This window comes from Solanum lycopersicum, chromosome 4, assembly GCF_036512215.1.
Source record: "Solanum lycopersicum chromosome 4, SLM_r2.1".
Lineage (NCBI taxonomy): Eukaryota > Viridiplantae > Streptophyta > Magnoliopsida > Solanales > Solanaceae > Solanum > Solanum lycopersicum.
The window spans coordinates 50,995,832-51,021,746 of NC_090803.1; positions in this window are offsets into that span (position 1 = coordinate 50,995,832).

Genomic DNA, 25,915 nt, shown 5'->3' on the forward strand with positions numbered 1-25,915 from the left:
ATCCAGTCATAGAGTGGAGTAGTAGTTCATCAGTGTTTTAGGGTCATTTTATTTCGTACCTAAAGGCAAGGAAGTTAGTTTTAAAGGGGTGTATCTATCACTTAGTCTAATTTTATGATCGAAGTGCTGAGAAACCTTCCCGTCAATCAGTTCCTATAGTAAAAGAGTTCCCTAAAGTTTTTCCTAATGATCTACCCGGAGTCCCTCCTGAGAGACAAATAGACTTCGGCATAGATATCATTCAAGATACTCGTCTTATCTCTATTACACAATATAGAATAGTACCAGCAGAGTTAAAATAGCTAAAAACAACTGAAAGATTTGTTAGATAAAGGATTTATTCGACTAAGTGTCTCACCTTGGGGCACTCCAATCTTATTTGTGAGAAAGAAAGATTGTTCCTTGAGAATTTTTATAGATTACCGTTAGTTGAATATGGTAACCATAAAGAAAAGTATCCTCTTCCAAGAAAAGATGATCTTTTTGACCATCTGCAGGGTGCATCCTACTTCTCAAAAATTGATCTCAGGTCAGGCTAACATTAGTTGAAAGTTAGGGAATGTGATATTCCAAACACATCTTTTAGAACTAGATATGGGCATTATGAATTTTTGGTTATATACTTTGGTTTGATAAATGCACCTACAATATTCATGGATCTCATGAACAAAGTCTTCAAACCTCATTTATATTTTTTTGTCATTGTCTCATTGATGACATAATGGATTATTAAATGAATGAAAAAGATCATGCTAGTCACCTCATGACTGTTCTACAGACATTGAAAGATAAGAAGTTATATGCCAAGTTCTCTAAGTGTGAGTTTTGGCTTAAGTCTGTGGCGTTTTCGGGCCACATTATTTCTGGTGATGGGTTAAGAGTTGATACCAAAATATAAAAGTATTCTAGAGTTGGCCTAGACCCACATCTCTGACAGATATAACGAGTTTCTTGGGTTTGGCTAGCTACTATAGACGATTTGTTGAAGGGTTTTCACCTATATCATTTCCTTTGACCAATCTAACTTAGAATACAATCAAGTTTAAATGGTCTGAATATTGTGAGAAAAGCTTTAAGGAGTTGAAAAAGAGATTGACTACCGCTTTGGTTTTGATCGTACCAGAGGGTACTCAAGGTTTTGTGGTGTATTCTGAAGCATCAAGAGTTTGGGTTTTGTGTAATACATAATGACAAGTTTATAGCTTATGCCTCTAGAAACCTGAAGGTTCATAAGAAGAATTATCCAACTCATGACTTAGAATTGGCAGTTGTAGTTTTCACCTTGAAGATAAGGCGTCATAACTTTTATGGTTTTCATGTTGACATATTCACTTATCACAAGATCCTCCAATATGTATTCACTCGAAAGGAGCTAAATCTCAGACAAAAAAGGTGGTTAGAATTACTCAAGAATTACGACATGAGTATTTTTTACCACCCAGGTATGGATAATGTGGTTGTCGATGCCTTAAGCAGGTTATCCATGGGGAATACCGCCCATTTTGAAGAATAAAAAATAGATTTAGGTAAAGATGTGCACAGACTTGCACGCTTGGGAGTCAAACTTAAAGATTCCAAAGAAGAAAGAATAATAGTGACAAATGGGGATGAGTCATCATTAGTGTCAGAGGTGAAAGAGAAGCAAGACCAAGATCCTATTTTGCTTGAATTGAAGGAAAATGTTCATAAGCAAAGAGTGTTAGCTTTTGAACAAGGGGGGATGATGTGTTGAAGTACCAACATAGGTTATGTGTACCTAGGGTGGATGGACTCCAAGAAAGGATCCTGGAGGAGGCTCATAGCTCTAGATATTCCATTCATCTGGGTTCCTCCAAGATGTACCACAATTTGAGAGTGGTATATTGGTGGGAAGGCATGAAGAAAGACGTTGCCCACTTTGTTGCCAAGTGCCCAAATTGCCCAGCAAGTTAAAGTGGAACACCAAAGGTCAAGAGGGTTGGCTCAGAATATAGAACTTCCGGAATTGAAGTGGGAGATGACTAATAAGGACTTCATTACAGGCTTGCAAAGGTCTCGCAAGCAGGATTATTCTATTTGGGTGATTGTCGATAGGATGATCAAATCAGCCCACTTTTTGCCGCTAAAGATGACCTATTCGGCCCAGGAATATGCTAAGTTGTACCTGCAAAAAGTGGTAAAACTTCATAGAGTTCTAGTTTCCATTATTTCAGATAAAGGTGCACAGTTCTGAAAGTCTTTATAGAAATGTTTGGGTTCAAAGGTGAACTTGAGCACTGCTTTTCATCCTCAGACATATGGATAAGAAGGCGTACTATCTTGACTTTGGAATACATGTCGAGAGCTTGGGTGATTGACTTTCAAAGGGAATTGGGATGATCACATACCTCTCATTGAGTTCGCTTACAACAACAGTTACCATTCAAGCATCCAAATGGCTCTATAAAAAGCTTTATATGGGAGGAGATGCAGATCTCTAATTGTATGGTTCAAAGTTTGTGAACCAGGGGTGATATGGCCAAATATAGTTCACCAAGCTATGAAAAATGTGAAAGTGATTCATGAGAGATTGAAAATGGAACAGAGTTTCCAAAAGTCCTACACATATACTAGGAGAAGGCCATTAGAGTTTGAAGTAGATGATTGGGTATATCTTAAAATTTAATCCATGATGGGTGTTATGAGGTTTGGTAAGAAAGAGAAACTTATTTCTTGGGATATTCGTCCTTACAGAATCTCCAAAAAAGTTGGAAATTAGCTCATGAGTTGGAGCTACCCCACGAGTTAGCAACGGTTCATCATCCGGTATTCCATATTTGTATGTTGAAGAAGTGCTTGGGAAATCCTTCATTGATTGTACCAACTGAGAATGTTGAGATTAAGGATAGATTATCCTATGAGAAAATTCTTGTCCAGATTTTTGATCGTCAAGTTTGCAAATTGATAACTAAGGAAGTTGCATCTGTCAAGGTCTTTTGGAGGCACCAATTCATTGAAGAAACGACTTGGGAAGATGAGGAGGATGTTAAGAAGAGATATCCACATATCTTTGAATCCGAAGAGTATGCAGATTAAGGTACTAAATTCTCTTCTTAGCACTATTGAAGACTGTGTAAGCATGTTATTACTTGCTTTCATTGTTGAGTGTTGAAATGATGTTGCTACTCTTAGCTTAGTAAAAAATCATCCCCTAGAATTAACATGTCGTACTTGATCTCTCGGAGGTCTTATACAAGCCCATAGTTACCATCAATCGCATTATCATAGGTAAATTTAGCGGATAATTTAAAACTTTCTTAGCACATCATATACTAGAACATCACTTCAATTAAATAGATAAAATATTACATAGTTAGACTCTTAGTCTCTTTGCCATCTTAGACTCAACATCATTAAAGTACATTTGGGACACGGCCCATACAATATTAAACATAGTAAACTATTACATGACTTCAAACTTAAACTTGACATAAGACATCCTTGAATCTTAAGGATTCCTTTCCTTGAGCTTGGGGATACATATATCAAGATCTTCACCATACAAACATCCTTTAAGCATCCGTATCCTACAAATTGTGTAAAAAGGTAGAGAAGAATGGTTTTAGTAAAAGAACGCACTAAGTATGACAACCATGTAAAAACATTCATTTAAAAGGGGACTTTTTACTTTGAAACCATGCATCATGTCTTTGGTGAAAACTTCATAAAACTTGATAAATAATAATCATGTCTTTTGCATACTTATATTAGACATATACAATAGTAATAATATCACATAAAACCACACATTGCATTTAAGGCATATAAGTCACCACTTTATAGTAAGCACATTTCCAATTACAGTAACTGTTTTCTCTTTACAGTGAGCCCTTTACAGTGAACTCCCCTTTTTCTTTTTATTTCCTTAACCTCCCAAGTGACCCTCTAGTGATACTTGATGCAATGTATAGGTAATGTACCATTAAACTATCTACACTCAAGCATCACCTTAAGACCACAAGGAAAGATTACATACAACCTACATAAGCCAACACATACCATCATAGAAGTATAATACACTATAAGAAACAGTTAAGTCAAGACTAATAATACAATTAGAATAAACCATAGTCCATACTCACATATGCTAAATTTACTTCACATAGACCATTATAAGACCTTACTCACCATCCTAATCTAAGTCTACTGGTGCAGTGTACATGTGAAGCCCCCATAACCTCACATACCTAGTAAACATGACCCCAAGCATCCTAACATATACTTCATACACCAACCATAATTCTACAGTCAACTACATACACTTTAAGTAGGACCTTAGCCATATAGTCATATTAGAACTTTATATCATGCATATCATCACATCATGTAGACATTAACAAAATGTCATGCAAAAGAACCATAAACATATACATATACATTAGACCACCTCTCTAGGACTTCTCTTAAGAGTTACTTGTGAAATGTATATATGAGTTCATTACTTTCACCTATACTAAGTACCTTCCCTTAGGTGATCCTAGATATATACTTTACTTTACTTAAAATCCATTGTCCATTTTACATTAGGGAAGTTATTGCCTTAACCGACACTAAGACCATGGGTGCTAAACATGGAATTTGGTGTTGTAGAACCTCACACCAAGAAGAGGTGAGCCAAGGTAGAACATTAACATTATGTTAGCTTCTTAGGTGATATCGCTTGCTAGACCTATCGGGCAAGCATAGTTTATGAAACTAAGAGATATGTATTTGAACCCTTTACATGCTCATAAGCATTGGATTTCTTTTCTCATGAACAACCACGAGCGAATCTTCCTCAAAGGGAATTCAACACCTCATGTGGAACCATAGGTGAATTTTCCTCCAAGGGAAGTCAACAGCCTATGAGAACCCAATGGTGAATCTTTCTCTAAGGGAAGCCAACACCTCTCACTGTCAAGTTCACTAGGTGATAATCTAGGTTCCATTTATTGAAAATCCATTATTATAATTACTTTGTAAAATTAGGCTTTAGGAGATTACCCCCTCATATACTTAGCTCATAGGTTATAGATGAGAGTTCATCAACCTAAATCATGTAAGATGTCCTTTAATATGGACATAGCATATGTAAAGAAAAATCTAGTTTGGGGTACCCTTCAGGATACCTTTCAAGAGCCCCTCTATTGACTATATCATGATACATGTGTGTGTGTGTCTGTACATTCATGTGAGCAAACCTTTCATAAACACCTTTAGACCACACATGTTCATACTAGACTTCATTAATGCATAAGTGTGCAAGTGTAACGACATGAGTAGTCCTTTCATATAAATATATTTAGACACAATGCACATTCATAACATACTCATGCATTCATATTCATGTACAAAGATAAAAAAAACCTAGGACCTATCGTATCAAGGCACACATGTGAAATGCATGGAAAAGGTCCCACACCTTTTCCCATACTAGTAAACCTATCAAGTCATCCAAGTTAAGGGATACAAAACATACTTCATAGGCATAAGCTTTACATGCGTAGTACTAGATGCAAGCGCATATGAGAATATAATTTCATTAGACATTATGAGCCTATACTACTTGTAAGCATTCATGAAAGTGTGAGTGTGTTACATAGGTCAACATGATCACCTAATGGCTATCAAAAGCAACTTGAGGCATCCACCCTCTTAGGACAAAATGCACATTCAAACATAGACTACACATCACAATTTAGCATAGGAGAAAAGATAACTACAACACTTGCATTCAAGACTCCTAACCATAGATAAGCACACATTTATATAGAGGTACACAGGTAAGGAGTCAATAACAATTTATAATTCATCAATGGAAGCACCTAAACCAAACTTAACATAGTAATTCACATGATTATTAGATTAGCAATACCATCTAGATCATAACTAGAATAAAAACTAGTTATAAGTTTCACATAGTGTGATCATCATAACCACAAACTCACATAATACTTAAATTGACTTCAACGCCATAATCAACACATATACAGATTGACAAGAATTAAATACCACCACCATAAATGGACCATACCACACAATGTCATACAAGGCCACATTAACCAACAATATTATAGAAGAGTAGAGAAGTAGAGAAGTAGAGCAATTCTTACCAATTCATCAACTTTTGATCATCATTGATCAATACTCACTATACCTCAATGTTACCAATATGGGTAAGTATCTAAATGTATCTTAACATAAATGAAATCACGTATAAACTACCACAAGATCATGCTACTAACAAGTACGCTATATCACCAATTCATTAGAAAATAGGGTGACTTAGATCACTTACCAATTTCCCTTGTTTTGATCTTCAATCACAATTCATTAAAAAAATACATATAGTGAAGTATCTAAATAGATCATTACTTAAACAAAATCATGTTTCATCTACACTAGAGTTGTGATCACATCATCTACATTGCATCACCAATCTATAGGCTAGAAGAACCTAGATCAATCCTTGCCAATTTAATTTTATCTAGTCACATTAGATAAATTACGTATAATTCATAATCAATTTACATGATAGGCAGTATCTAAGTCAGTTTATCATAATTGAAACTCATAACAATCATTCTAGCATCAAGATCATAAGATACTACCTTAGGAATCCATAGAAGATAGAAGAACATAGGCTATTATCATTCATACCTTCATACCTCGATCCACATGGATAACTCAAAAATTCACCACAAATACACATAATAGGTATTGGAAACAATCAATTCAACAAGCTAAGATCATAATTCAATCAACATAAAGTCAAAATCAAAATACCCATAAATAGGCTAATTTAAGAATTGGAGGGAACATGGGTTCATCATTCAATTGGATTTTAATTCATCATGAAATCATTAATTTATAATATATTTGTAATTATAATGATTTTGAAATCAATTTGAGAAAGAAGTCACGGCTATATTGGAAGATTGGAGATTTGATCATGAATTTTCATTGAAAAGCTTTGAAGGAACTCGTATATGAGATGTTATCTAAATATGAAGGATAACCATAACTTTCTACATGATAAGACCACAATAAATTTAAGAATAAACCATTTAAATCCAGCCTCTATCTTGAACTTGAGTTTTGCCTCCGATGGAGGTTTGAAAGAATTTTGGAAAAGAAGAGAAATTTGGGATTTTGATTTCTTAATAGGTGTTGGGGTTTTTGACTTGGGAAAAGACCTTAAACTATTTGTAATTAATGTATAAAACCATTGAAATCAACCCTAATTACTAAATAACTGAATGGAATTTATTTGGAAAACCAAACTTGGCCAACCCACCCAGGAACCACGGCCACATTCACGGTATGTGAAGATTGTTCACGACCCTTATCATGGTCCGTAGTCCTTGGGCAGTGTATCCATTACCTTTACAAGACTAAAAATTTCTAGGTAATTTCCATGACAAACTTCACGGACCGTGGGCGACTCCACTGGCCGTGAAGTCGTCCGTGAACAAGAAGGCAGTGAGCTGCCAACTTGGGACAACTTTTGCCTACAAGTTGGGCCCTTCTCAAGGACCCTTTGGTTGGTCCTTGGGGAGTTTTGCCCTGAATTTTACAACCCATACACTCATACACATGTAAAGGACTTTAAATACCATTTCTAACTTCAAACAAAACATGCTAGGCACACTCAAGTACGTCTAACGGCTAACTTTCGAACGTCTTAGATGTTCTTGGGCGTTTAACCTCCAAACTTCATGAAACTTAAGATACTGCCTATAAATATAATTACTACTCATATAAGTACTTTATAAGCCCATGAAACACACATAAGTACATAAAATCACCTAAGGCTCCCTTGGTGACTAATCATCGAACGTCTTGGTCGTCCCTTGACGTTTGACTTCCAAATGAATTCAAATCAATAACCCATAATTTAAAAATTTTTATTAACATAGTACAATATTATTAGGAACAAATGAGGCTCTATACACCTTAACTCATTTTTGGGGTCTTAAAAAACTATTGTTAAATTCTTGTTGGTTGAGTTGTAGCATACCTTTAGTTGTTTTGATTCGTGTTTTTGGGCTGTTTTACGAGTATAAACTATTGGGTATTGATAATCTTAGTTATCCTAAGAGTTAGGGGAAATATCCATAGAAGTTTAGAAGTATTAGAGTTGAAAATCGGAGAAGAAAATTAGGAAATTCTATCTAACAACCCCTGGGGCACCGCACCTGCCAGAGCCCCTCAAAGGAGGCTATGTCTGACAGGACCAGGTGCGCCGCAGCAGCTAGAACGCCTTAGACCAGAGTCTGTCCGATAGGCTCTGGCGCTCCGTGCCTCTCAGAGCGCCAAGGTCACTTGACCCCCATTCTTTCTTTATCTTTTCGTACTAGTTCCTAATTGATGTACCTTGTTTGATTCCAACACTCTAAGGTACATCTAAAATTCATGAAATCAACCATACACATGAAATCATGAACCTTGAATCCATAATTCAATTCAAGTAAAGTTAGGATCAAAGTAAAGTAAATTAAGGAGTTAAATCTGCAGCTATGAACTAAGTAAAGTAAAGTTTCTTAAAGCTTCCAAAAGCCTTATTTAAACATTTTAACTTCATTTTAAGGCTCAAGTTTTGATTTAAAGAAAGATTAAAAGTTGAATTCTTTCCTTCATAGGAGTATAAGGAAAATAAGTATTCCCTAAAAGAGTTGATCAGATCAAAAGATTCAAGTTAAGTAAAGAGTAAAGAGTTGAGTTCATTTCTCAAAAGATATAAGGGGACTAAGTTCCCTAGACAATTTCTGAATGTTTTTACATTTAAGTTAATAGGGAACTAAGACTTCCCAAAAGAGTTTTGTACAAGAAAAGGGAACATTTATTCCAAAGGAGCTTTTTTAAAGCCAAAGTGTTGAGCAAATTATCTCATCCCAAACAAAGGAAGTTATTCTAAATTATGAACTAAAGTATATTTTAGGAGTAGTATTGAGCACCGATGTGGGGATAAGATTTCGTATTAACTCAAGTTCCCATGTAAACCATGTAGTCATCATGGGTGTTAATGAGTCATACTTTTTAGATGATCACATAACTTAAGCTAGTGGTTCCACTAAGTTAAGTAAGGTCCTATACCGATGGCAAGGTTTTAACATCTCATATGTAGAAATATATATATGAATAGGCCAAGAAACCAAAAATAATCACTTTTGGAAATAAAGGGAATATCTGGAAATTTCTTAAGTTTAAAAAGTGAGTTTTAATCATTTTCAACCAGCAATAATTTCTAGCTTAGGAGGAGTTAGGGTATGTTCTTTACATGGATGGAATGATGTTGGGAAGATATTTCCAACAACGTTGAGTTTTCTCATTTTGATGTCGTACGAGGGATATATGTCTTCCGGAAGTTAGGCTATTGGACTGAGAAAAAGTTCAATCCGAATCTTTGTAAGGGTAAAGTAGTCTTTTCACCTTACTATTTCCTAATTCGTTTAAACGGTTTATTAGGGTAAAACCATGTCTGAATTCAGTTAACAAAATTTGAATACGCGTAGGGCTAGGAAGAAAAGAGGAGAGAAGAAGAAGACCAATATTTTTCCAAGATCACGAAGAACGTTAAGTGGATTTCGTCGAGGGTGATCCCTTTAAGGTATGTGAGATGTTTGCGTGTTGGGTCCTTCCACCCACACACCAATTTGATTCAATTCATCAATTTTACTATAGATTGAATGATGAACATTGAAGTTCTTGATGATGAACATTGAAGTTCTTGACGAACAATTGTTGAATTCTTATTGGTTGTATGTTCTACTTGATTGGATTCATGTTTTCGGGTTGTTTTTCAGGTCTATATATTGAGTATGGAGGTTATTAGAGATCCCTAGTGATTGGGGTGAGACCTATGTAATATTAGAAGTTTTAGATATGAAAAAAAAAAGTCAGAAATCGTGTCTGACAAGCCCTGAGGCACTGCGCCAGCCAGAGCCTCTCAAGACAGTTTCTGTCCGTCACGCTCTGGCGCCCCATGCCTCTCAAAGCGCCAGGGCCACCTGAGATCCTGTTCTTTCCCTATTTTTTTGTACTAGTTCCTAAGTAATGTATCTATAATAATGTCATGAAATCAACTATAAACATGAATCATGAACCTTGACTCCATAATTCAATTGAAGGAAAGTTAGGATCAAAGCCAAGTAACTTAAGGAGTAAAGTCTAAAGCTATGAAGTAATTCAAAGTAAAGTTTTCTAAAGTTCCCAAGAGTCTTATTTAAACGTTTTAACTTCATTTTAAGGCTCAAGCCTCAAGTTAAAGAAAGAGTAAGAATTGAAGACTTTCCTTCAAGGAAGTATAGGAGAACTAAATATTCCCTAAAGTGTTGATCAAGATCAGAAGTTTTAAGTTAAGTAAAGAGTAAGGAGTTATGTTTATTTCTCAAAACATATAAGGGAACTTAGTATTCCCTAGAAAATTTATAAATGTTTTTACATTTAAGTTAAGAGGGAACTAAGATATCCCAAAAGAGTTTTGAACAATAAAGGGGAACATTGATTCCAAGAGGGATTTTTGAAGCTAAAAAGGTTTGAGTAAATTATCTCAAACCATAGGAAAGAGGTTATTTGAAAATAATGAGCTAAAGTATATCTTGGGAGTAGAATTGAGCACCAATATGGGGATGAGAGTTCATATTAACTCAAGTCCCACGTAAACTATGTAGCCGTAATGGGTATTAACGGGTTATATTTTTGAGATGATCAAGTAAGTTTAGCCACTGGATCTACTAGGTTTTCTATGCAACGTAAATATTAGGACAGTTCTGGCAGCGTGGGCGAGACGTTGTATCACCACTTAGGCTCATAGTGGTGGTTGTCGGTTAGAGAAACTCCCAGAGAAACGATAGTAGCTTCATATACAAGTAAAGTTGAGTTTGTTGTTGTATTTATTTAACGAACTAAGTTGTTTTATTGTTTCACCAGCATTATATATATATCACATGTATTTTAGTGCTCCCCCCTCCCAATGTGGGAAGGGACAATATTCAATCTTGTTCACTCGTTTCTAAGCTAGAGTACCTTTTTGAAATGTTTTTAAGCCTTTAATTATCGATCATAGCTTAGTTTAGGTCATAGGTCTACCCTATATATAATTATCATCATCAAAAGCTCAATAAGAATTGTATGAGTATAAATCTTTTCATCACAGTTCATATAAGTGAGGTTAACACGTTAGCATTTCATAGCATAATAAGGCACATCGATAGTCATCACCATCTTTATATCACAGACACCTTAATCAACCTCACAATATAGTGAACACATTTAAATTAAACATCATACCACCCTACCATCCTAATATAAGGCATACTCCAATATAATATCATGACTTAACTATGATTAATCACAATTGGAAGTAAAGATAGAGATTCTAAGACTTACCAAGTCTTCCTCATAGTAATCATTTAGGCCTTACCATAAAACCTCAATTCAATCCAATTTAGATGTTCAAAATCATAATTCAATATTCAACATGATAATAAGACTAGAATAAACAATATAGCACAATTCAATACTAGATCATAGCTTAAAATAAGATACCTAGGTCAATTCACCTTCTAACCTAGATCATATTCTCAAGACTAGCATGAAAGACTACAATTCATTCAAATTTTTTAATGATTATTGTAAATACATCATCTAATAGTGATTTAACCCGTAATAGAGATAATTGAATCAATGACAACCCAATTTACATCAAGATCAAACCTAGGGTTAGGGGTCAAGGATCATAATCTTCAAATTGAACCAAACTATAACAGTTGATCATAATCAAGTAAAATACATGTTAATGTATCAATTACATCCTAAAGAAACCATAAACAACTCCGTTCACAACATCAATTTCGTAATTGGATGAACCCCACATGAAAACTCAACTTTTGAAATCCATTTTGAAGGAACCCTTTGAGGGAAAGAGTCAAAAAGTTGAACTAGATAACATACCCTAATATTTGATGAAGATTTGATGGTGAATTTTTCCCTTTACATCTCCCAAAACCTCCCCCTATCTTGTCTTCAATGGTGGCTTCCAAATAGAGAGAGAAAGAAGAGAGAAGGAAGAGAGTTTATTTTGGTGAGTTGTGTTTAGATTAATGAGGGTTGGGGTCTTTATAGGGGAAGTTAATTAACTTAGTTAGAATCACTTAAACCCCTAACTAACCTACTAACCCCTTAACTAATTAAACGAACCGACATTAAAACATACAGGAAAACTTTTACCCTCACGGATGGAACCCTGTCGATGGGCCATCAATAAGTCGACGACTGGTCCCCCCTCCATCCTACACAACCGTCGTCTTGGTTAGAGACTGGTGCAGGCAGAGACTTCCTCCATTTTTATAAGTATGGATCGACGGTTGGCAATGACGCCCCGTCGATCCATAAAAGGATCATTGCCTACATCTTGTCGATGCACATTGCCTAGGCAGTGTTGACATCAACTTGCAAGGGTCCTCCTCAAGGACCCTTGGTTGGTCCTTGGGGATCCGTACCCGGATGTTTCGATCATGAATCCCCTTAAACACATGTTATTCACCCGTACTCCTAATTTCATGAATTTTTGACCCGTAAAAGATAGTCAAATAGGCTAAGGCATGCTAGTACCCTTTAGAACTAGTTTCCGAACGTCATAGACGTTCTTTGACATTTTGGTTCTTAAAATTCCTAAATGACCTATATTCATTATAATAGGTCTTAAAATAGTGTTTAGACCCCATGGCACCTATTTTAGTCTCTAAGACTCGTCTTTGATTTTCAAAGTGTTACAGTATGTCCCAACATTCATCATAGTATATTTAGAGGCTTCATAGACAGATAGGCAGATATTATATTAAAGACTTAAGTATAATTTTGGAAAAGAGAATTAATTAAAGTATTTATCATGATAATTTTTACAAATTTGTGATTGAGTTAAGTCGTCGACTAAGTTAAGTAAGTCAGGTCAAGGGTTTGCTCAAGGCCCGCAATGGTCGTTGAGTGTCGGTCACGTCTAGAGTGTAGGCCTCGGGCGTGACACATTCTTCATCATATATTATTAAAAGTGTATTACTCTATAGCTTCACACTAAATCAATATAATTAGTGCCGGCAAAATGAGCCCATATTTTGGTAACTCGTCCATATTTTAATGGGTTGGATGATTACTTCTTACATTGGTAATATATAGATTGATACCATATTGAACCCATAAAAATATGGGTAAACTATGGAGAAAATATGGATTAGCCAAATGGGTTAAACTTCTAACTTTTATTCACTCAAAAACTTCATGATATCACTAAAAACAATTGTAACTTCTCTTCTTTTTTAGTTCTTCTATAGAACTAATTATTTTTATCTATAGTTGAAAATGTGATGTTGTTGGCACTCCAAAAATATATATTTTACATGTACATTTCTTTCATTAATTATAATTATAATTATAATTATAATATTTATTTAATTTTATATTGTATTATAAATAATAGTGTAAAATAAGCAAATCATGCATTAGTATTGACATTGCTTAAGCCCTAAAGTGCATTAAGCATGTTTTAATCTTAAAATGCAATTATTCATTTACTCTGAAATTAAAAATATTTTCCCCTTATTTTACATAAATTTATTTTATATTGAAAGGTTAGTTTTTCTTTTACATTTATGATAAAAACTAAATGAAAAATTTTTAACATTTTCATCTAAAAATAAGACTAAAATATTTTCTCCATGTTGAATTCTTAATTAGAGTACTATTGACTCATGAAAATATGGGTAAAATGTGGGCGAAGTAGTATTTTACCCAATCCATATGTTACCAAATTTATTTTTGCCTAATATAAAATATGGGCGGTTGAATTATTACCCATTTTATGTTGACCTATTATTAATCCGCCCAAATTTGACCCAATTCGCCCAATTGCCACCAGTAAATATAGTTAAATATTATTCATATTATATCTTGATCAATTTCATCTTCTCTTCTTTAGTTTGGAATGTATTTGTGATTTAAATTGTGAAAGACATTATGGTGGTGATTAGTCTTTTATGATTGTTATAGTGAGTAGCAACCTACAATTATAAATTTTGGGAGGGTAAACAATAATTAAAGAGTGCTAAAAATTGTTAACAGAAATGGTGAACTTAAATTGTTTAACAAAATTGTCTGAATGACCTTCTTAAAGATTTTGTCAATTCTTAGTACCAGTATAATACGTAATAAAAATGTAAGTAGTCCCTTAAGTTGGGGTTGCTATTTGATAGTATTTGAACTTAAATTGCAGTCATTTTTGATAAGTGCATACTCACCCCACCTTGCTCACAATAAATATAGGCCAAAAAAAACACTACATTATAATCTAGATTGTTTAAAGATTAAGAAATATTCATTATAACAGTTTTTCACAATGACAAAGAAAATAATTAAATGTCACTTACATTTAGCGATGAGAAACAAATAGTGCAAAAAAAATAAAGGAAAAACTGTTGGGAAAATTAGGAAGATAATAAAGTGGGCATTTAAATTAATTGATTAAGAATATAATTGTCTTTTCAACATTTTTAACTGCTAGTTCCGACACGTGCATTCCACGTGTATCTCATGTTAATTTGTATATGCTCATTTGAACAATATATACATTCTATGATAAGGTTAATTTTTGTTTTTAGTTGTAGAATTAAGTGAATATAATTTGATCATAAGTTCCTTTGGAACAATAAATCGTTTCTTAAAGAATCTATATTACTCGCGTGGTCATATACACTTGCGTGCATTTTGGGGAGCAATATGTTTTTGGCTGTGATGCCGGGGGGACTTAGAAATTGATTTATATTCAATCATCTTAAGTCTACAATTAGAATATTCAGGTATTAATTACTTGATCTTAGCTTGTTTATTGCAGGCGTTTGTTCTTATGTTTGACTCGAAAATTAGATCTTATCTAACCTTACAACGAACCTGAACGAGTCTTATGCCAGCACAGGAAAACTACTAACTTGAAATGACATGGAGAATTAGGGTTAGGTCTTGCGATAAACATTGATGAGGATAATCAAGATAACTTGAATAGCATAGAAAATGTGGACAACCAAAGGAACCCGGATGATGAAGGGAACTTGAATAACCAAAGAGCATCCCCTGCAGCAAGGCCTGTACGAGATGTGTCACTCATCCTCACAGCCAATTTGACATCTAGAATTAGGAAACATCCATCACGGGGTATATTTTAACTAAAATAGAGTGTAGTATAAATCATTTATTCTAATAGGCATTTCACTAGTATCTCCAATGAGGATCCTCAAATACATCTTAGGACTTTTATAGACATTACTACATCCCAATTGGAGTCTCATTAGACTATGTGAGGCTTACGTTGTTCCCTCACTCATTTTTAGGAACTACAATGCATAGGTTGTATTCTAAGCCACAAAAACTCCATCTCTACTTGGGATGTCTAGCAAAGAATTTCTTGAGTCAATTTTTTCGATATAAGAAAACCACTAAGCTGAGGGGACTATTATTTCTTAGATGGATATTCCGGTTACAACCATATCTCTAATTGCCCTCGAAGATCAGGCAAAGACCAAGTTCACCTATCTTTATGGCACATATGCTTTCAAGTGCATGGCTTTCGTACTTTGCAATGCAACAGCAACATCTCAAAGGCGTATGATGACCATTTTTTATGATATGATGGAAGAATTTATAGAGGTGTTCATGGATAATTTCTCAATCTTTGGGAATTCTTTTTAGGCATGTCTCCGAAATCTTGGTAAAGTGCTTGCTAGGTATGAATACACTAACTTAGTTCTAAACTGGAAAATGTTTCACTTTTTGGTTAGAGAGGGTAAAGTGTTGGGACACAATGTGACTAAATCTAGTTTGGAGGTTGATAAGGCCAAGGTTGAAATTATTGAGAAATTGCCCCCTCCCATTTTGTAAAAGGTGTGCATAGTTTTCTTGGTCATGCAAGTTTTTGCAAGCGATTCATCAAGGATTTTTCCAAGATCGCAAGGACAATGTGCATTCTATTGGTGAAGGAGGTGAAGTTTGACTTTGATGACATGTGTTTGAAATCTTTTAAGATGTTGAATAAGAACTTAATTGAGGCTCTCATCTTAATTGCTCCTGACTGGAATTACAATTAGAACTCACATATGATGTCAGCGACGTAGAAATGGGTGGAGTTTTGGGAAAACTAAAGAATAAAGTGTTCCACTCGATCTATTATGCAAGTGAGACCTTTTTCTCTACACAAGCGAATTACATAATGAATGAGAAGGAGATGCTAGCTCTAGGATCCTAAGGCGGTTGTTGTAGTAGGGTTACCTTATCATTATGATGATTATACATTATGTATTGTAAGTTGTGTATGAATATAATGAACATTGTTGGTTTCATCTTATGGTATGCTTAAAATGATTATGATGTTATGACATATGAATGTAGTAAGTGGCATATAGTTTACACTTAGCCTTTGAGGGGGTTATGGGATCCTATCCTTGGCATTACACTAGTGTTTCTTAGGTTGCTTGCATGTTGGGTTGCTATAGTATTGATTTAGCTTATGTTCCTTATCTTGTGTGCATATTGGATTTTACTTGATAAAGAGTATGTTTTCAACTAAATGTCCTTTTTGTTAGGTAGTGGAGCCTGATTAATTTTAGGCTTTTCTATTTATTCTCTATTTTAGGTTTTCCTATTTATTCTCTATTTATTCTCTGTAACCAAAAATAATTTGATTTATCACCGCCGTGGAAGTTTACCCACGGGGTGTTACCACGAAATATTGGGTTTTCTCTTTCTCTCTCTAGATCTCTCATCTTTTTCTCTTGAAAGTTATTGTGTTCTTCATTCATCTAGTGTGTGTGCATGAATTCGATCCTAACAACTGGTATCAGAGCTAAGGAGATTCAACACGATCACCGAATATGGATAGTTCAAAGCTTGGAATCGAGAAGTTTGATGGATCCGATTTCAGTTTCTGGAAGATGCAGATCGAAGAGTATCTATACCAGAAAGATTTTCACGAACCGTTGACCGGGGTGAGGCCGGAATCCATGACGGAGAAGAAGTGGAAACTCAAGGATCGCCAGGCTCTAGGGTTGATCCGGTTGACTTTGTCAAGAAACGTGGCATTCAACATCGTAAAGGATAAGACTACGTCTGGTCTGTTGAAGGCACTTTCAAACATGTATGAAAAACCATCGGTTATTAACAAGGTATATTTTATACGTATATTATTCAATTTACAGATGTCTGAAACTGGACCCGTTTCTGATCATATAAACGAGTTCAATATGATTGTGAGTCAACTCAATTCTGTGGATATTAATTTCGAAGATAAAATTAAGGCGTTGATTTTGATGTCATCTCTACCCGAGTCTTGGGATAATGTTGTTACTGCGATTAGCAGTTCCCATGGATCTGAGACACTGAAGTTTGATGAAATCCGTGATGTTGTTCTTAGCAAACGAGAAGTGGGAGATTCATCGGGCAGTGCTCTCAGCGTTGATCAAAGGAAGAGAAGTAAGACGAAAGGCCAAAATTAACATGGTCGATCAAAATCAAAGAATCGAGGAAAATCCCTGAACAGATCAAATGTGACTTGTTCGAACTGTGGAGAAAAAGGACACTTTTGGACGAACTGCACAAAGCCAAAGAAGAAACAGAATAAGAAATTTGGAGATGACAATGATTCTGTAAATTCAGCAGAGGACATTGGGGATGCTCTAATCCTTAGTCTGAACAGCCCGGTTGAATCGTGGATTTTGGATTCTAGTGCATCTTTCCATTCGTCTCCAAGCAAAAAGTTGTTCCAAAATTTCAAATCTGGAAATTTTGGAAAATTATATTTTGTTGACAATAAAGCCTTAGAGATTGAAGGAAAGGGTGATGTTTGCATAAATACCACCTCGGGAAACCAGTGGACATTGGAGGATGTAAGATATATTCCTGGGATCAAGAAAAATCTGATCTCTGTTGGTCAGTTGGATAGCACGGGATATGCAGCAGTGTTTAGGAAAGGTTCATGGAGGATCTTGAAAGGTGCTATGGTAGTATCTCGTGGCACCAAATCTGGAACCTTGTACACCATTGCAGGGTGTATAAACATGGCCGCTGTTTTTGAAGGTTCTTCCAGTTCATGTCTGTGGCACAACAGACTTGGACACATGAGTACTAAAGGAATGAAGATGTTGGTTGCAAAAGGAGCATTAGAGGGTCTGAAGTCTGTTGATATGGGTCTTTGCGAGAGCTGTGTTATGGGCAAACAGAAAAGAGTAAGCTTCACAAAGATTCCTAGAGAGCCAAAGAAAGTGCGGTTGGAAATGGTCCATACAGATGTTTGGGGACCATCTCCAGTATCATCACTTGGAGGCTCCAAATTCTATGTTACCTTCATTGATGATTTCAGCAAGAAGGTATGGGTTTACTTTTTGAAGCATAAGTCAGATGTGTTTGTAACTTTCAAGAAGTGGAAAGATGAAGTTGAGAATCATACCGGTTTGAAAGTCAAATGCCTAAGGTCTGACAATGGAGGAGAGTATGACAAATTAGAGTTCAAGGCATTATGTGCAGCTGAGGGAATCAGATTGACGAGAACAGTTCCTGGTAAGGCAAGGCAGAATGGAATTGCTGAGATGATGAACAGAACATTGAATGAGCGTGCAAGGAGTATGAGGATACACTGTGGGCTGCCCAAAACACTTTGGGCGGATGCTGTGAGCACAGCTGCATACTTGACCAACAGGGGACCATTAGTTCCTTTAGGGTTCAAGATTCCAGAAGAGGTGTGGACAGGAAAAGAACTCAAGTACTCACACTTGAGGACTTTTGGTTGCACTGCTTATGTTCATGTTGATCCAGAAAAGAGAGACAAGCTTGATGCCAAGGCTGTGAAGTGTTACTTCATAGGCTATGGTTCTGATCTGTTTTGTTACAGATTTTGGTATGACAAGAACAGAAAGATCATGAGACATTGCGACGTGACATTTGATGAGTCTGTCCTTTACAAGGACAGAGACTTCTAGAGATTACAAAGAAAGTGGGAGTTGAGGTTGAGTTGGAGAAGAGTAACCCCAGAGATGTCGAAGTAGATACTCAACCAACTCCTACTGAAGAATCTGAAGTGGAGCAAGTTACACCTGAGCAGGTGTTAAGGAGATCATCCAGATCCATCAGGACACCAGATAGGTATTCACCTTCATTACACTATCTATTGTTGACTGATGAGGGGGAACCAGAGTCTTTTGATGAGGCCCTATAGGTGGAGGATTTGATCAAGTGGGAGCAAGCCATCGATGATGAGATGAGGTCACTTGAGAAGAACGACACATGGGTGTTGACTGAGCTACCATCAAGAAGAGAGTTTTGCTGAACAAGTGGGTGTTCAGAATCAAGACTGAACCAGATGGCAAAAGAAGGTTCATGGCTCTTTTAGTGGTTAAAGGATATTCACAAAGGAAAGGTATTGATTATGCTGAAATATTCTCTCCTGTTGTGAAGTTAACCTCTATTCGAATTCTGTTGAGTGTTGTTTCATCGAAGAATTTGCATCTAGAGCAAATGGATGTAAAAACAGCATTTTTACATGGAGATCTGGACAAAGAGAACTATATGCAGCAACCAGAAGGATTTGTAGTTCCAGACAAGGAACACATGGTGTGCAAGCTCACCAAGAGCTTGTATGGACTAAAGCAAGCACCAAGAAAGTGGTACAAGAAGTTTGACTCCTTCATGACCAAGAGTGGATTCTGCAAAGCTGAAAAGGATCCTTGTTGTTACTTCAAGAAATACATTGATTCATATGTCTTTCTACTCTTGTATGTGGATGATATGTTGATTGCAGGATCTAGTATGAGGGAGATTAACAATATGAAGACAAGGTTGTCTGCAACATTTGAGATGAAAGATTTGGGTCCAGTGAAGCAGATGAAGATTTCTCAGGATAGATCTGTTGGCACTTTAAATCTATCTCAGGAGTTGTATAGTGAGAAGGTGCTAAGCAGATTCAGGGTTAATGATGCTAAACCCAGGACTACTCCATTGACAAATCACTTTAAATTGTCAAAGGAGCAATCCCCCAAGACTGCCGAGGAGCGTGATCAGATGGCACTTGTTCCATATGCTTCAGCAGTTAGTAGTTTGATGTATGCTATGGTCTGCACTAGACCTGATATAGCACATGCAGTGGGAGTTGATAGCAGATACATGGCAAACCCTGGGAAAGAGCATTGGAAAGCTGTGAAGTGGCTTCTGAGATATCTAAGAGGTACATCCAGTACTTCACTTTGTTTTGGCAAAGGCAATGTGACTCTACAGGGTTTTGTGGATGCTGATCTTGGTGGGGATGTTGACTCGAGCAAGAGTACATCCGGGTACATTTACACCATAGGTGGAACAGCAGTGAGTTGGATGTCTAGGCTTATGAAGTCTGTTTCTCTTTCATCTACTGAAGCTGAGTATGTGGCAATAGCTGAAGCTAGGAAAGAGATGATATGGCTGGCAGATTATCTTGAGGAATTGGGCAAGAAGCAGAGTGAGAAGATTCTTTACTCAGATAGCCAGAGTGCCATACAGTTGGTGAAAAATCCAATCTATCATTCGAAGACAAAGAACATCAGAAGGCGATACTATTTCACTCGCAGGGCAGTGGAGGATGATGATATGTGCTTGGAGGAGATAGAGGGTGCAAAGAACCCGGCAGACATGTTGACGAAATGTGTTGATGTTGGGAAACTGAGGTTATGTAAAACCTCGGTTGGTCTTCTGTAGTTGTTGCTACAGATGTTGCGGTGTGGTAAAGATGTTGATAAAGAAGAGATTTTTTTTTGAGAATATATTTTTTGGATGACTGAGTCAGTCTCCAAGTGGGAGAATTATTAGGTAGTGGAGCCTGATTAATTTTAGGCTTTTCTATTTATTCTCTATTTTAGGTTTTCCTATTTATTCTCTTTAACTAAAAATACTCTGATTTATTAATATAAATATACCTCACCGCCGTGGAAGTTTACTCACGGGGTGTTACCATAAAATATTGGGTTTTCTCTTTCTCTCTCTAGATCTCTCATCTCTTTCTCTTGAAAGTTCTTGTGTTCTTCATTCATCTAGTGTGTGTGCGTGAATTCGATCCTAACACTTTTGTGCGTATTTCCAATGTTTTATGTGCATGGCACCATACTTAGTACGTGCATCGTACTAACCCATATATGTTTTCCTTTTTCCCCTCATGGAGATTTAGGCTGTTGAGATGAATCGAGGCCATTTATCAATTTATTTGGATTTGCTTTCTCCAAGTTGGTTAGTCCTCAAGTCTGAGGACACTACACCCATAGTTCTATCTTTAGTTCTTTTGTCTATTGAGAGACTGTGTTGCATTTCCTATTCTAGACTTTATATTTGATGTAAGGGTTAAGTCACAAACTTTGATATTCCTATGTCTAGATGGAATGCTAAGACAAAGCTAGTTCCTATTTTGATATATAAAAGAAGTTGACTTCTAAATTGTAAAAGTTTTAATAATTCCACATTTTTTTGAAGACTATATGCGATGACAAATGTTAAGGGCTTGCATAAGACATCCGAAAGGTCAAGTACGCTGTGTCTGACTAGGGGTGCTCTCACATCATGAAAAAATCACATTGACCTTGTGGTTAATGTAATTGGAAAATGTGTGACAACATTGTTCTTTAACCCTTTCATCTATCATATTCCCTCATTGTAACTGCTTGTTAAACAAAAAGCCCAACTCAGCATTATTTGGATTTTTTCGGAATCTCCATTTCTTGATAAAGAAACAAACGTTTGCTACTTTTGAGGTGAGTTAGCATTTATTACGTGCTTAGCCTTTTATTTTTCTTAAAATCCGGGTTCTCTGTTGCTGCTTGTTTTGCATTCCAACCTTAAGTTGTTTGTTATAAGTGTGATCATTTGATGTCTTAAGGATGTTGGTCCAATGTTGTAAATTTTTGTTCTTGTACATGGGTGATATTTAAAAATTAGCAAACCCCACTTCACTTTTCATGGGGGTTTGTGATTTATTGGCCCTTGGTTGGTAATTCTTGAAGAAAGAAAGATCTGAGAATTATGGAGAATTTTCTTAAATTAAGGTTAGTTAATCTTTGGATTTAGAAAACTTTTGTTTGTCTTTCATTTTGGGTTGTGGTTTATGTTGTTTTATCATTGTTTATATGGTCATCGGGAGCTAGTCTTTGAAAAACTTCTGCTTTCGGTCTAATATTCTTAGTTACAATCATTTATGTTTGTTCGATCGGAAAAACCACTTTGCTTCTTACTCCTTTCTCTTTTATTTCTATCTTATTTTTCGATGTTGCGAAGATCTATTTTGTTGAATGTGTAGTATGCAGTTTAGATCTTCTTTTTATTTTATTTTATTCTTTCTTTTACATTTCCCCTTATGCATTTATATTGAGATCCTTTATATCATTCATGTTTGGTATTCTTATTAACGTAGACGATACAGTTTTCAACTTTTTCCATATATTTTGTGTTGTTCTTAATTTTGATGTTCGTGTAAATACCAATTAATTACTAGCCTAGTTTAGAACCTCTAATTATAGCTCGGGATCCTTTATGGTAATTGGTTTGATGTAATTGATAGATGTTCATAATATTATTTTTTTATATTTCATCAATGAATTATCTGTTCTTCTTGATTGTTATATGCACTTGAAGAATTTAAAGCTTATGTGCTCAAAATATTAAGATTACACCTGATTGATGATCTACCCCATAGCCACCTATAGTATAAAAGTCCTTGCACGCAGGGGCGAAGCCACTTTGGTACAAGGGATTCATCCCAACCCCCTTCGATGAAAAGTTATACTATGTATACATAGTTAAAATAATAATTTTTGTATGTATAATAGATGTGAAACCCCCTTCAGCTACTCTGTGTGTCTATTTCTACAAAATTTGAACCCCCTTATTGAAAATATTGGCTCCGCGAACATCTTTGTTTTTAACTATATACAATCGGATATTGTAGAAAGAATTTTATAAATTATGTTTATCATAACTTAAGTTTTCTTCGCGTTATAGTAAATTTGGATTTTCTTATCTTGTAGACACCCCGAGAACTGAAAAGTAAAAAAGTGTTTTAATGACTGGTCACATATCTAATGAGGACTCTAAAAATATAACCCGAGAGGATCCTTCAATGCAAAGACCTGGGGGGAGTAGAACTGGCAATCAGATTGCAAAAGCCAAGACACCAACTCAGGTGAAGTTCAAAATAAAATTTCAAAGCACAATGCAGTTGAAATTTAACTAGTTAAGCCTTAATATAGGTTGTCTTTTGAATTGAGTGACAACTTACTGGTTCTTTTCCATGATAGTGGCATGAATGGTTGTAGGTTCAAGTGTATGTTTATACAAGTATCACCAAAATATTTGAAAGTTTAATATGATAACATCTAAATTGTGGTGGTTCTTAAAAGCTCGAGGTACCTTAACAATTGTGGTTATACCTTAAGTTTGTATACCATACATATGCTACTTGCATATATTAACTTGCTCATTCTACCTTAAGCATGTTTCTTCATCGCCTTTGTTTGTTCTATAGGAATAGACTTCTTACTAGTGAGTAGAGGCTCTGATAAATTGGGTATCAGATGCACATGACACATCATAGTTCGCTCCCAGCTTCTGGAGAATTATTCTGACAATTATTTAGAATAGGAGTAGTAATTGATGCTTGGTGATCTAACAGATGATGGAAATGTGGCGTTGTTGGATTCGTTGTTTGTGGAAGTGCTCATCTTCAGGTTTACTTCTCTAGTAAGAAATCATAATCCCAAAAAACTAAAATATAATAGAAAATAAGAAATAAAAAGGGAATTCCTACTTATCAATCGATGCATTGCAACTTAAGGATAACTAAACTGCTAATGGATGTAGAAGTATTCACTAATAATTCCCATTTCTACATGAAATAATATGTCTAAGCTCAGTTTCATGTATTTGCTTTCCAAATCAGCAATGGAAAATTTTTTAAACAATATGGATAGCTTTTGACTAGTTTGTTGTCCAGAATTTTTAGTGTTCGATGTTTGTTATGGCGTTATGCCTCAACGTACTTTTTTCTCAATAATAAGGGAGAACATATTATTGGATATTTAATGGAAGAATGTGAGGGCATTAAGAGATTGGTGTAGCAGGGTTGAAGTTTAGGGAAAGAAAGACATAAAGTCATTCATCAGCTCGAGTTTAACTTACGTGTAAGTGAAGTATCAAAGAATCGGGGAACTACAAAAATCAAGGGATTCCCAATGATGTGGCATTAATGGAACTAGGTCCCTTTATAGTTGTCTATTTGGACTTGCTTAACATCTGAAGACCTAGTAACATTAATGTTACAAGATTGTGAGATATGTGATTTTCCCAGTTCTCTCCTTCTTTGATATTGCACTAGGATTCATGAGTGAAACTGGAGTTTATGAACGACTTTAGGTCTTTCTTTCTCTTAACTTCAACCCATTTTTCATCTACACCGATATCTTGAAATCTTCCGGTTTTTCCTTTGTAAATCCAATAATATCTACTAACCTACTATTGAGAGAGAGAAATACCTTGGGGCATCAGGGTCATGACCAACATCGAATATTCAAAATTTGTACAATAAATTAGGCAGAAGCTAGGACTACTATTTAAAACTCTTTCCATTGTTGAGTTAGAAAGGCCATTTATGTCAATGTTTGAGATTAGATATATAATTCATGTAAGAATTAAAAATAATTAAATACACCTATTTTACATATATTAAATGTTGAGCTACTCTTACGCAAAGTTTCTATGCATCAATTGATACGCAACAATTCTCCTTTTATCCCCTGTTTTCTATTACTATTTTACATTTTAGTTTTCTTAGGATTGTTATTTCATACCAGGGTAGTAAACCTGAAGATGAACGCTCCCATAGATATCAAATTCAGCAAAAATACATTCCCACCACCCATCAGACCGACAAGCATCAATTGCAGCTCATACTTCAAAAGAATAATCAAAATAATCCTCCAGAATTTAGGATCGAACTATGAGGTGTCATGTGCATCTCATGGACAACCTATCAAAGCGTACAACTCTGTAGAAAGGAACCCATTCCTATTAACCAAGCAAAGGTAATGAGGAAACAGACTGAAGGGAGAGTGGTCAAGTCAATATATATAAGTAGATCGTAAGTTATAGCATATAAACTTAAGTTATAGTTGCAGTGGTTAAGGTACCTCGATCTTTCCATGACCATCACAATCCATTATGTCATGATATTGAACTTTCATAAATTAATTTTGTGAGACTAGTAAGACCTTACACCTGAACCAACAACCTTTCATGTCACTATCATGGAAAAAATAAGCTCTAAGTTGTGCCAAGTTCAAAATACAGCTTATATTAAGTCTCAACAAGATGAATTCCAACCATTCATATGCTTGGAAAATTTATTTTTAACTCCAGGTAAGTTTGTGGTTTGGCTTTGCTATTTGCTTACTAGGAATTGATTCTCCAATATCATATTGTTCACACTCACCAACACTTCTTACAATGATAGAATAACATATCACCCCTCATCCAAAATTCCATGGAAAACAACTCTGAGCAATCAGCGGGTAAGTTCGTTCGGTATCCAACAGAGCAACTCCTTGAGCAGGAGGAATTGCAGTTGGAGATATTTGGGACCTACCAGCGGAAGGAAATTGAGCAAGTTAATTATTTCAATAACCAACTAATTCCTTTTTTCCGCATCAAGAAGATCAAGAAAGTAGACAAGGATGCCCGTGTAATCTATCTGGTATGATCTTAATTTTTATGAGAACATAAGCTTCATCATATACTATTAAAAGTGGATTACTCTATAGCTTTACACTAAACCAATACAATTAATACCGGTAAAATGAGCCCATATTTTGGTATCTCG